The sequence below is a fragment of the Bradysia coprophila genome, chromosome II, assembly GCF_014529535.1.
Source record: "Bradysia coprophila strain Holo2 chromosome II, BU_Bcop_v1, whole genome shotgun sequence".
Lineage (NCBI taxonomy): Eukaryota > Metazoa > Arthropoda > Insecta > Diptera > Sciaridae > Bradysia > Bradysia coprophila.
The window spans coordinates 12,688,038-12,701,674 of NC_050735.1; the positions used below are offsets into that span (position 1 = coordinate 12,688,038).

A 13,637-nucleotide genomic window follows, 5' to 3' on the forward strand; every position below is an offset into this window, starting at 1 on the left:
ACCAAGTATCGCTGACAAGTTAATTCTTCACAGACAAAATCGGCCGTGGAGAATTTAACCTCACAGTTAACTTTGATAGTATTAACTGAGCGACAAAAGGTAACGTGAGGGAATGAAATAGAATTTTTGTACGAGCTCTTACATGACAACTAAACAAAAGCATATTGAATGAAAATACGTTTTTGAGAGAGAACTGTCAAGTAAACGAAGGCAAAATTGAATAGTCGTAAATTTTTCCTATGTTTATTTGACAGCTATCACGCAAACGATGACAAAACGGAGGGTGTCCGATTCCAGCTTTAAACCTAATCCGCACTTCACTCCATTTACCCATTGTTTACTCTACCACAATAGACAACAAAATTAAGTATCAAGCAAAAGAGGAAGACCTTGGCGTGACAGTAGACGGAAAAATAAAAATGAGTTTGAAACGAGTTGACCTGAAGTCGACGAGGAACTTCGAGAGGTTGGAATGTAATGTATAAAGTTAAAGGAAAGGAACTGAAGGTTACAAATGTACAGTTGAACTCGGATCCAGCTGTCAAAATGAGCTCTCATTGACCCCTTAATCAGTGGACTGACGATAGAATTCTTACTAATTTTCTGCGACCTTATACCTCAGAGCTCCAGTAAAATTAATTTAACAAATCGATCTAAAATACCATTACCGGATACAGAAATCGGTGACATTAATGGCATGTAATAGACCGAACAAACATCACCAGCAATATAATGTAATAAAAAGTTTCATTTCCCTAAACCGATTCCATCATATCGTCATGATATTCAACACTGACATAGCTCAATGCCTCTGCTCATATTTCGGTTTTCAATTTCAAAAAGGTTATACATTCCATAATTGAATAAGATCCTTCGAAAATCGTATGTACGACGAAATTCAATTAAGGCAAAAAAAAAATCTGCACAGAAACGGAAAGATTCTACTTATATGTGTATCGGTTGAAGTTGAAGCAATATTTTTACTTTGCTCTTTTTTTTCAGTTAAAATAAAATATTAAAATGTATTCCGTTGTATGCTGCTCTATGTAGGCATTACTTTCCAGTTACTTTATGTGCAAGTCTAGTATTATCATGGTATTCTGTATGGGGGATATTACATGTTTGTTTGTCGTACCAAATGTTAAAATATGTAGATATGACGCAAAACAGTAAGCACAAAAACACGATGAATAATTTATGTGTACGTTTCCATTCGATAAATAGAGGTTGTCCATAAATGACGTGGACGTTCCTGCTGAAAGGAACAAACTTTCATCTATCGAGTCCATTATCATCATTGTCAATTTTCATTCGATTTCATTCGATAAACTGAAAAGTTGTTAATTGTTTTATGGCAGCTGACCATCACTTTCAACATGGTAAATTGTCACTGTTAATGCCATGCATATCGAGTAAATGGTTTTTATTGGGTCAATCTATAACTTTCATCATTTTGGAATAGTGACGAGCTCACAGAGTGGTAATTAAAAGCAGGAACTTGTAAGTATTGAGGTTTCCTTGTGATTGTTGCTGGTAGTGATGACTTTCTACCTTTGTAGTCAAAATTGATGGGGTGCCTTGGAGGACATAAGGTTTAGAGTAAATAATGTTTTTTTTTTGAGAGCCTTTCACTGACAATAGCAAGTTCAATCTTGACGTGACTCTTGAAACTCGCCTCGAAGTATGCAAATACTTTCTGAGGAAAGTTAGGCGCCTAATTGTTATCTCGCCTAAATGTAGGCTAGATATATGTATTCAAATTCATCGTATTTGGATTAGGTCATACGAGTCATTCAGGGTACATTATTGCAACCACCTTGTAACTACCGAATTATGAATTTTAAGTGAACTTCGGGACGTTGCTAAAAACTTCATGAGGAATTGATCAAACCCGGATCGTTTTGGTGGAATGCTAGTACATAACCACTGAGCCATTCCGTCCAATTGCCAGTGCCGCTTTTAGCTTTTGGGCGCCATCGGGCAATTGGAAAAATATGCGCCAATTTAGTAAAGCTAAATTTTTTTTAAGGACCTCGGGCGCCATTTTCTTCTGCTCCACTTCGGGCGCCACGGGCATTTGCCCATTTGGCCCATATAAAAAAAGGCGGCACTGCCAATTGCTATGCTATACTGCTGGTGGACATAAATCGAGAAATTTGATATGTCTGAGCACTAGCTGTATTATCTACGCTAAATCAGTAATTGCATAGTGTTCCCAAGGTTTGCGTGTGAATACAACAAGATAGTCAAAGACAGCAACATTCGCCTTCGGCAAATCTGTAATAAAAGCTCCTGTGAAAAGCCTCACACTATTATAAAGACGAGCGCCACTTGATGTAGTCAACAAAGGTGTGAGTGCTATTCACAAGGCACATGACCTGTGAATAACATCTTCATTAAAGCGAGTAATCACTTGAAATTAATGAGATCTAAGTCAACGCGAGAATCGAAACACTAACTGCAAAATACACACGATAAAATTAGCACAGAAAAACATCGTTTATGGACATCCCCACTGGCTGCTGTGTATATTTTTTTCCAGAGTATACATTCTAAGCCTCATTCAAAGTTGAAAGTGCAAACGTTTCAATACTTCCATATTACATTGTATGGGATGATATTGTGTATGCTATGTGAAATTGCGGAATTCAGCGACTCATCGACCTTCTTTTCAATTTGCATAATCATCCTTTATCACAGAAAATTTCATTCTTCCACCTCATGTAACATTATTGCGATGACATATTGTTTGCTGGTGTCTTAATAGCTCTATTTATTATCATGATCTAGTCATACACAGTGTGTACGTCTATCATGGGTTCGTGGGCTTTTACATCGTCATATTGTATATACACATGCAACCCCAAAGTGTATTCCAAACACGGTGAGATTAATCAACAAAAATCTTTCGGCTCTAAGTATAGCTAACACAGAAAGTCAATAAATTGTGTTGGTTGGACGATGACTGATGGAGTAACTAGTCTACACGGCCGTCAGTATGAATTATAATGTACAAAACGGGCCACCAATGCATGCGAGAAACATACAAGGGCAACGACGTTATTAATTAGAATCCATCTATGACTTCGTAGACCATAATCCATAACAGTTATATCCGACGATCCATTAAATAAAATTAGTTTCGCTTTGTATATTTCGTGTGGTATATATGTATAATACACACCACATCCACCAATAAGAAAATGATGAAGAAAGAAAAATATTATCGCACATTATTGTTACACATAGAAATAATAACGAAAAGAAGGAAAATTATAATAACGATAGCATGGGAACGGCAATATATCTAAAAAGGAAGAAAGAACAAAAAAACAATAAAAATTCCTACCTTAACGATTTTCACATGGCTTGAAGTTTTCCCTTTTTTTATCGTACGCACAAGAGACGAATGAAGATAATTAAATCAATTAAACGTTTACCAGCGAAAAAACAATATCCAATTCTTTTATAGACAATCACCGCATGAACTTTGTCCATTAATTTTTTGTTTTGTTTCTGTCTTGTATATGAAACTCAATTATCTTGTCATGGAGCAATTGCACACCAATAAAATTCAAATTAATTTTCTTTTCATTCCGACACAATATCGACGGGGAAAGTTATAACGAACCAATTCGTTTTGACTGTGGAATGAGACAAGAAATAAATGCGTGTGGAAAACAATTTCGACTGAAGACAGTTTACAGTTAGATTTTCCATGCAATTAAATGAGAACACCAAGCGCCTTTGTTATTCAATTTTTGATATGATCGAGTCGTGTACGCGAATTTTATATATCTTATCCAAATGAACACCAGAATAGAACTAATGGTTTTCTTTGAAAACAGCAAAAATTTCGTTTCCAATACCGAATAATGGACTTATACATTCTGTAGATATGTATGCAAAAGTGCGCATGCTAAAGCGCCAAAAAAAAATTCTATTTCTCCATGGTGTAATGTCGATGTGCTTTGGTTGGAAAATACGGCGGTGTATATATGTACACACATATATATATACACCAAAAGTTTCGAATGTGAGGTGAAGGAAAGGCATAGCATTGGGCAATATTTTGAGAGATTGGTTTGAAGAAGGTAAGTTAAAAAGGTAGCTGAAAAATATTGTTAGCAATGAATGGACTTAGCCTTATTCGAAATCCCTTTGCCAGCGAAACAATGAACATTTCGGCTGAGTGTTGTGTATATACATAGAGCGAGAAAAGCTTGTGCAAAAAGCATATTAGACAAATTAAATTTTTATACATTTTTGAATATTAAAATAATTGCTTTTCTCTGTTTTGAATAAAATAATTTCTTTTTGTCTTGGTTGACCAGAGGGAACAAATGTATTTTATAATACATAAAAGGGATGAAGTCTCTTATGTACACGAAAATTACAAAGATTTTTTTTCCTTCTTTTCAGTAAATATCTTACATAATCTTGATTGTAAAACGAACTGACAGGTCCGTAGCTGCACATGGTGACTATGGGGGAATTTTTATTTGCTCCTTTCTATAGAGTTGGAAAGAAGCCAAGTCATCCAAGCAAATCTAGGCAGTCGTAGCACCACAAAATAAGCCTCAAAGTCTTTTGAATAGTTTGTGGATAAATTAGGACTATGTCAATTCTTATATTACAACTACAGTTAAAGTCAACCAAATTTGTGTCGAAATTTGCTTCAGCTGTTTTTCGAATCACACAAGAACTTACGCATCCTTATACGGATTTCATAGTCGCATGCATGTGCGCGGAAGGGCTAGAGCTGTATAAGCAGTTTGATTGTGTGAGCTGGTAAATCTGTTGAAGAAACTAAGCCACTTTGTTTGACTTGAACTGTAATCGGATAAACTATATAAAATTACTGATGGATGATTATAAACAAATTAGAAGCAGCTTCGTGTCAAAAAAAAGATGTCACTAAAGTGAAGTCATCATAATGCGATTTATATGACCTAGAAGCTTTCTTTAGCTCTGAAGTTTAAGCTACAGTATGCAGACTGGTAACCAAAAATAAGATTTCAACCAACGCTAACCACTAATTTTCAGCTCGGCACCAGGCTGCTGCGGCACTGAAGATTCTACAGGATATAACTTAGGGAAGGAGGGTGGTGTTTACTTGAAAATTATTGTTATGTGGCGCAAGAAGTTCTGTCAACGCGTTGGCATAATTGGATGTTTGACCCAAGGATGCCTCTGAACTTCCCTTCCGTACTTCCAAGGAATCATGATGAATTTCGACACAAATTGCTCCGACAGATTCTGGAATGCAGACCTTCGCTTTCAACGTGTTATGATGATGCTACATCTTGAATCTCAAGATTCTGTTAGTTCATCCTCATCTAATAGAAAAAGGAAAAAGGTTAAATCTACTTGCTAGAGTACTCGTCTCTTTCGATTCAATTTAAAAACAAAAATGTGACGTAAATAGTGAATAGGGAACGCGTTTCTTCTTCGTATTAAATTAAATTACAAATTATAAGAAATTGACCATCCCTTCCTTGTACTATGGAATAAGCAACGCAATTCACAAGGAATTACGTAAAACAAAACCTTCCACACATTCCTTTCTGGAATAATTTCGATTGTGAACCCACGCTACCCTGCCGTTATAACGGATCTGTGGACTCAAGAATAAAAAATGAAACAAGGAAAAGTGATATGTCTTGATTTTAAGCACAACCGAAAAACAACACTGTCGCCTGAAGGAACTGTTTCGGTTTCCATAGGATCATTAGCATATTAAGCTGTAATTAACAGGTTACACGGGAAAAAAATTACCATCAACTATGCAACCGTCGTCTAAATATTATACAATATATTAAGAGATGAACGCGGGAGCTGAATGCTTATTGTGATTTTGATAAAAGAGAAATTTAATACGGTAAAAGTCGAGGTGAAATTTACCGAAAAATCAAAGTAACAAGGGAGCCTTCTGGGTAATTTTCAATTAATTAATTACGGAATGTGTTTTTTTTTACAGAAAATGAAATACAAACACGCGCGTTAAATGCCGTCACACAATTTTTTTCTTTTTTTAAAAAGTCTTCCAATTTAACAGATTTTGAATCTCGAGCCCTGTTCTCTAATGTATGATTCTTTTCAGTTTAAAATGATATTTTTCACCGAAAATTGACCTTCAAAATGACGACCGGCGACTGTATCAATTTTCCACATACTTTATAGAAGGTTTTTCTTTCTCCGAATTTAATGTTCTCTGCTACCATCCGGAAAAAATAAATCGTTCGCACAATAAGTAATGTAAAATTTGCAGTATATGAGAAATGAGGAGCTGAAAAAATTTTCTGGTTGGCTGGGATTTTATTACGAAAAGGAAATTTGATCGAAATATGAAAACATTAGGAGTCAGACAGAACAATGTGAAAATGATGTGTTAACATTAATTAGTCTGCGTAGAGTTCTACTCGAGAGGTTAAATAGATATCGCATCTCTAACGGCTATCTGCATCTCTTTCTATCACATGTTAACCATATATTGCATCTCTTTCAGACGTGTGACATACTTTATTAATGCCAATGAGTGGTAACAAACTAGAATTTTTGGTTTCCCAATTGCATATCTATGTCATTTGATCTGACCTGAATTAACTTGAAATCTGAAAATCTTTAAATCAGTTCAGGTCTCAAGTATATCTGCTTAAAAAAAAAACAAAATCGTCTTCAGGTTAGATCAGATTCAAGAGTCCGACATGGTGAGCATTTTTCTGGGATCTCGTAAATACCTCTTTAGGGAATCGAAATTAACAACGACGAGGTCGTGATATTTTACCATTCTACTGGGGCATTTTTGTGATTTAAAGCGGGCTAAATCGATTCAAGATTTGACTTCAGGATCCCATTTTCAAGAGTCAGGAGATCAATCTCCATATACCGGACTTGTTTGTGATTTTTTTTAATGGTCAGGCTAGTCACATACTAACAAATTATTTGAAAGTCAAATAAAACCAACCGCTTATACCGCCTATGTATCAAGATACATAACGAAAATTCGGTTCCAAATTTGTTTTTCATGTACTCTCCAAATTATCCGACGAATTGTCGGCAAGAATTTTTCCATCCCAAAAAAAGAACATTAAAAACAAATCTGAAACCAAGTTTTCTTGTAAGCCTATTTGAGCTGTTATATAGAAAGCCGGTCTTATATTACAGCACATTTTTACTTTTAAATTTCATTGTTGACTTTCCCTACAAATTGTCGTTTAGCGATCCGAATTACAAAAATTGTTTGAAAAGTAGAAAATATTTTAATTGGCTCGCGTTAATTATATGACGTTAATTAGAACAAAGTCACCGACGTATTTCTACGTACGCTGTATAAACCAGTGTCTTTCCTTTGCCAACAGAAAATAGAAAAACTTTAGATAAAAGTAGTTATACAAAGCTTAAAGCGAAGTGAACGAAATGAAAAGAAGTTTCATTTAAGAGGCACCGGCACTTAGCTAAAATTGTAGCCTACATTTGCGTGTTTCGTATTTCATTTTTGTTAATATCTTTTCATCAGAATCCTTTTTGAAAAATGTGCGACCGCAATTCCGACCACGAATGTGTTAGCTTTCAACAGAAAATAGTTTTGGTTGTAGTCGTTTGACCAGCTCTGAGAAAAGTGAGCAGTTTAATGAAATTTTCATAAACTGCTCATTGTTCTCAGAGCTGGTCAAATTGCTGCAACCAAATCTATTTTCTGTTGAAAGCTAACACATTCGTGGTCGGAATTGCGGTCGTACATTTTTCAAAAAGGATTCTGGTGGAAAGATATCATCAAAAGTAAACTAAAATCCAGTATTTAAAAATCGCCCTAATGTATGCTTTTCGGCAAAGTACCGGTGCCTCTTAACAGAAGAAACAGATCCAATCGGAATTTAAGAGTATCTTTGTTAAAACGTCCGACCAATTGAAATTCAAGGGGTCTCCGAATATAGCTTTTTTCATATGGATGGATTCCTTGGACTATGCTGAGTAATTTGTAGAGAGGTATGTCCATAGCCTGTAGCGGCAGTAAATCACATACAAAAAACATGAATTTTCGACGTTTGGTGGAAGTTCCCCAGCCAATAAAAGAATATTAAAATTACACGACTGCGGTTTTAGACTATTGGGGCCAAGGGCTATCTGGGCATGTAAACAAAGTGTTGCCAAAAATAGCTCCGACTGAGCCTGGTCCACTTTCAAAAAAATCCCTCAGAAGAATTTTTTTCATTCAAACACTTTCACCTTAGGTGTAGACCTCTGACAAAAATGCACTTCACAGAATGGGTCAAAAGTGTATTTAGTCAATAAGGTCAAATACTAGCCTCAACAAGGTCCAAATTTAGCAGTATCGATAGGTTCGAAAAAGTTCTGCAGAGTCGCTCGAGCAGCAATTTTACCTCGAGTCCGGATACCTGTATAATAATGGTGTGGGATGTCATCACTAGGCACCTAGATTGAAGTTGAGTGGTCGAGCAGTATCACTTTTTCGAAAAAAAAGAGCACAAAAATAGAACCCTCGTCAAACTTGAGTCGCTCTAGCTCATCCGTATCAAAACTTTTGATAGACATTTTTTTGTCTTATATTCTTTCCTGAACTCTAAACTTTCGATTGAAACCTTATGCGATATGATACGACCGCGATAAGTTTGATCTGTAGTCATGTTTTTGCACTGAAATCGGCCTACGACGAAGCTGGAAAAACTTAAATTTTTGATCGGCAAAAAAATTACGTTAAATTGATTAGGAGACCTGAAACATACTCAGTCTGGAGAAAGCTTTTGAACGAGATATAACTCGTAAAGATCGGAGACCCCTTGGTTTCAAATTTCAAATAAGCTGGTCGAAGTTTTCGCAAAGTGACTCTTAAAGTACGATAAGGTAATGAAATGGATGTGTGCTGCATTGTAAGTTAGCATGGAGTTAACATTTCATTGCATTCGAACCAACAAAAACATTAATCTCGTTCATTAGTCTTTTCATCATTATTATACCGGATTAGCTTTCGTTGATGTTGTGACTGAAAAAAAAAACATTTCAGTAATTTAATACTTTTATTAAAATAAACAAAATAAAGTCGTTAAGCGCTAAATGCTTACATGTTTACGTTATGCAACACAAGCAACATGTCATTTTAATGAAATTGTAATAGATATTTATGTAAAATCCTTACAACGCCCCACATTCGATGGATATTTTTTCCTTCTTTCTTAGTTTGTTTAGTTTTTACGGTAGTTGCGGATTCAATTTCAAAAGATGTCTGGAGGGACTAATTCAATCCATTTTTATACCATAATGTGCTTGAGTGGTCCGTAGATAAATGACGTCACCATGTTTCAGTCAATTTTTGACTCCCCATCCGGGATGAGTCGTCTCGCAGTCTTTATGCCTATTTTTAAGAATTTTAAAACTCCGGAAAATTCCGAAAATTTTCATACATTTTTTCGGAATTTTTCCGAATAGTTCACCGCTATTATAACCTTTTTCTTTGATAGGAACACCTAATTCCAATTGAAGTCATGTGATGAAGTTACTCTAGCTACACGTAACACCGCGAAAGAGACCTTATTCAACTTTTTCTTTTGTTCTCCTGTCAAGTTTGACAGTATAACTGAAGTAGGTCTCTATCGCGTTGTTATTTGTATCTACAGTTATTGTCAACCGAATTCGTGTCGACGTTTGCTTCAGCTGTTGTATCAGCTGTTCCCCTCATCCAAGCATAACCAAATTTGGTTGACTTTAACTGTACATTATTTAATTTAAATTTAAAATTGATTGATGAATGGCCCAATGTGTTTTATAACAATGCTACTATAAGAGAGGAATCCTGGATAATTTTTCTTGAACCCACAATTAAGAAATAAAAGTTTAGTTTCCATTTAAAAGTTACCCTTTCGGACTTGGGTGAAATAATATAAATTGATCCCAATTGCTTTCATTTGTTGTTTCTGATAGTGGACTTCACACACACCGTAAGTTTCGTAGTTTTTTTTACAAGTTTGCCGATCCTTCATAGTTAAAGTACACCTTGTAGGTAGGAGTGCAACCCACCCATTTATAATATACACCATCATCCACATGGAAAGTAAACTTATTTGTTAGTGCAATGAGTCTATGGTGTCTATGCGGAAGTGAAAATTAAACAAAAATCAACATCTCTAGTAAAATAATTTGATGGTAGCTGCTTATGAGTGTAAGTTACTAACATCCAATTCGTTAGTTGTATAAAGTCTAGCAAAGACTTAGAAAATGTTTTTCAAATTTCGGGTCGGGCTTTTGAAAATAAGCCGAATGAATAAAAAATGTTTTCAAAGACTGTTGCGCTTTTCATAACATCAAATATTTCTTACCGAAAAGCTTACAATCGCCTTCCATATTATTATAAAATTAAACAAGCTTTACAACTCGAATGTAATTTAAGAGCTAATTAAATGAAGAACGTTTGAATTTGTTGATAAAAGTCCTTCTCAAGTTTTGATTGATATATCAGGATAAAAGAGAGGGAAATGTGCAAATTAAAATTGAAAATATCGCATACCATTAATGAAAATGAAGGCGGAATTTTTGGGTCATTAAAATAATATAAATAAAATGCATTAAACTATATCGCATCCAACATTATAGCTCCTTTATAAAGGTGTTTCGATTCAACCACATATAATTGATGACTTGGTCATCTGGTGGTTCAACAAATGTATATACATTGCACTTTGTATATCTGTAGAAGAATCACCCAAGTCGAATATGTGTGGCTTATGATGGTTTGAAAAAAAAAACTATCATTTGTTCACATTCAAACATATTTAAAAGAAACCACGGACTGGCCACGAGTTAGCAAATTTGGTGAAGAGTTGAAATTTCATTTCGACTATGATTCGCTAGACATGTGCAAATCGGTATAGTGTTCTTAGAGCACTGTATCGAGTACCACTGTCGTTGGCCTGATGAGAAATGGTATTCTTGAACTGTATATTAATGCAAAACGTCGAAAGACGTATTTAAGTTTCTCTCAGATCGAAACAGTGGTCGAATGTCGTATGTTAGCTACTTTATGATATTGTTTTGCGTTTGATGTGGGCGAAACTACATTTCGATCGAGTGAATACAAGTATCGAAATCATTTATTGCCATAGTTTCTCGAACAACCTCTTTGTCGCACTAGTGTTTTAAGGTCTGCGTCTTTTTATCATGAAATAGACTTTATATTTACGCGCTAGTACGTCCCACTTCAGTACATAAAATCCAGTTCCTCACTTGTGTTTAAACTTGAATTTTGCGCAAACGATGTGTTGTCAACTTTGGCTTCGCCTCGCACATTGCAGAAAATTTCCATTTAACCACATGTGACAAAAATACATATTATCGCACTAGAGTGATTCACTTCGATATCAAAGTCCGCTCGAGGTGCAAACGCCACACTTGACAAAAAATCTCCAAACCAGTAACGCTAATCTACTGTTAAATTCAACCTGGAAAGGGGAAGTTTACCTGAACCATAAAAACCTTTTGAATTTGAAACTAGTAAAAGAATTTCTGAGATCATCGTATGGTATCGATTCGATAACCGAGGGGCAGATAAACTAGAAAATCCTATGTCAACAAAAAAACCTTGAAAATAGAAAATTCTGTTATCAGAAATATATCGTAGCCGAATAAAATGCTCATAAAATTAAAAAGTCTTTGGAAATCCATGGAAATCCTCAAGACTTCCTCTAAATCCTCTAAAATATAGCAAAAAAAATTGTAAAGAAAACTAAAAATCCTTTTTAACAAATGAAAATCCTGGAAAATCCAACTACAGAAAATCATACTAAAACAAAAACATTGAAAATCTTCTCAAAGCAAAAAAACCTCGGAAATCCAAGAAAATCCTGAGTCTTTTAACCAAATAAGTCTTAAACATCGATGGAAATCTTTTTACTTTACTAGTGAGGTAATGTGGCTATTCCCTCACTAGTGAAAACCTTTTCCCTCGCTCGTAAAGTAAAACGTAAAACTCGGGCTTAAGCCCTCGGATACTTTTACTCATCTGGATACGATATATTAAATTACTTCACTGGTATAGTAATGTGCTATTAAATCCAGCAAACCACTAAATCAAAAAAATTATAGAAAATAATTGAAAATCTGTAGAAAATCCCTTTTGGTAAAATCCTATGTCAACAAAATATACAAATGTCCGCCCCTCGAGGATAACAAAATCAAAAAAGGGACAAGCTCAGCGTGTATGGTTAAATAAATTTTTGAAAACGTTAATTTTTGCGATCTATGTTACGGACAACAAGGATTTTATGACGTTAATTCTCACTCATCAACCCTAAATAGTACATTGAATGACAAGGGGCGAAAGTAAAAAAATTCAACCGTGTGCGAGAGTTGGAGCCCGCGCCGAAGGCAAGGGCTCTAATCGCACAGATTGAATTTTTTTACTTTTGCCCCGAGTCGTTCATACTATTTTTTTTGATACCAACATTGAAAATTGATACGTATCGCAAACATCGCAACAAAATGTTGAAATAAAATAGCATTTAGCCAGAAAATGCGGGGGGGTATATGAAAAATTTAATAATTTAGCCATCACAACAATAACACACACAAAAATTAAGATATAACTAACAAATCATTCAGTAACAAAAAGTATCAACTTTGTATGCTAATTTCAATAAGAACACTGGCGCACAGTGTTTTACAATTTTGATCAAAGTATTCTGCATAATATGAGCGGATTTTGTTGACAACTCGACTCATTTCTCTCATTTTTTTGATACCAACATTGAAAAATGATACTTTCGCCCCGCATATGAGGGGCGAAAGTAAAAAAATGCATCCCACGGGGAGAAAGTACTTAACGAAGAGCGAACGCAACTGAACGAAGAGCGAAAGTGACTGACGTCACAGAAAATGAGAGAAATGAGTCGAGTTGTCAACAAAATCCGCTCATATTATGCAGAATACTTTGATCAAAATTGTAAAACACTGTGCGCCAGTGTTCTTATTGAAATTAGCATACAAAGTTGATACTTTTTGTTACTGAATGATTTGTTAGTTATATCTTAATTTTTGTGTGTGTTATTGTTGTGATGGCTAAATTATTAAATTTTTCATATACCAGGGGGCTGCCGCCCCCTGGACCCCCGCATTTTCTGCCTAAATGCCTTTTTATTTCAACATTTTGTTGCGATGTTTGCGATACGTATCAATTTTCAATGTTGGTATCAAAAAAAATAGTATGAACGACTCGGGGCAAAAGTAAAAAAATTCAACCTGTGCGATTAGAGCCCTTGCCTTCGGCGCGGGCTCCAACTCTCGCACACGGTTGAATTTTTTTACTTTCGCCCCTTGTCATTCAATGTACTATTTCTGTGACGTCAGTCACTTTCGCTGTTCGTTCAGTTGCGTTCGCTCTTCGTTAAGTACTTTCTCCCCGTGGGATGCATTTTTTTACTTTCGCCCCTCATATGCGGGGCGAAAGTATCATTTTTCAATGTTGGTATCAAAAAAATCAACTTTTCATGCCTTGGGCAAAAATTACGGAATTTTTCTCGTAATTTGGGCCCTCGGCATGAAAAGTTGTATACGCATCTGTTGTGGACGGTTTATTTTAGGCACTTTCGCTTGTCGCCCTCACTTCGTTCGGGCTACAACTCGCGAAA

At 35.4% G+C, this 13,637-nt stretch overlaps 1 protein-coding gene across 9 annotated transcripts in view; it reads right to left on the reverse strand.

The window, feature by feature from the left end:
- The window catches only part of LOC119073799 (high affinity cGMP-specific 3',5'-cyclic phosphodiesterase 9A), an 84,838-nt gene that overhangs the window by 37,725 nt on the left and 33,476 nt on the right, over positions 1–13,637 (reverse strand). The window contains exon 1 of one of the 9 annotated variants that reach the window (XM_037179581.1): positions 3,350–3,807. The exons of the other annotated variants lie outside the window; for them this stretch is intronic. The gene's annotated coding sequence lies outside the window, so the exon portion shown is untranslated. Of the gene's footprint in view, positions 1–3,349; positions 3,808–13,637 lie in introns of those variants that run through there. 9 annotated transcript variants of the gene reach the window in all.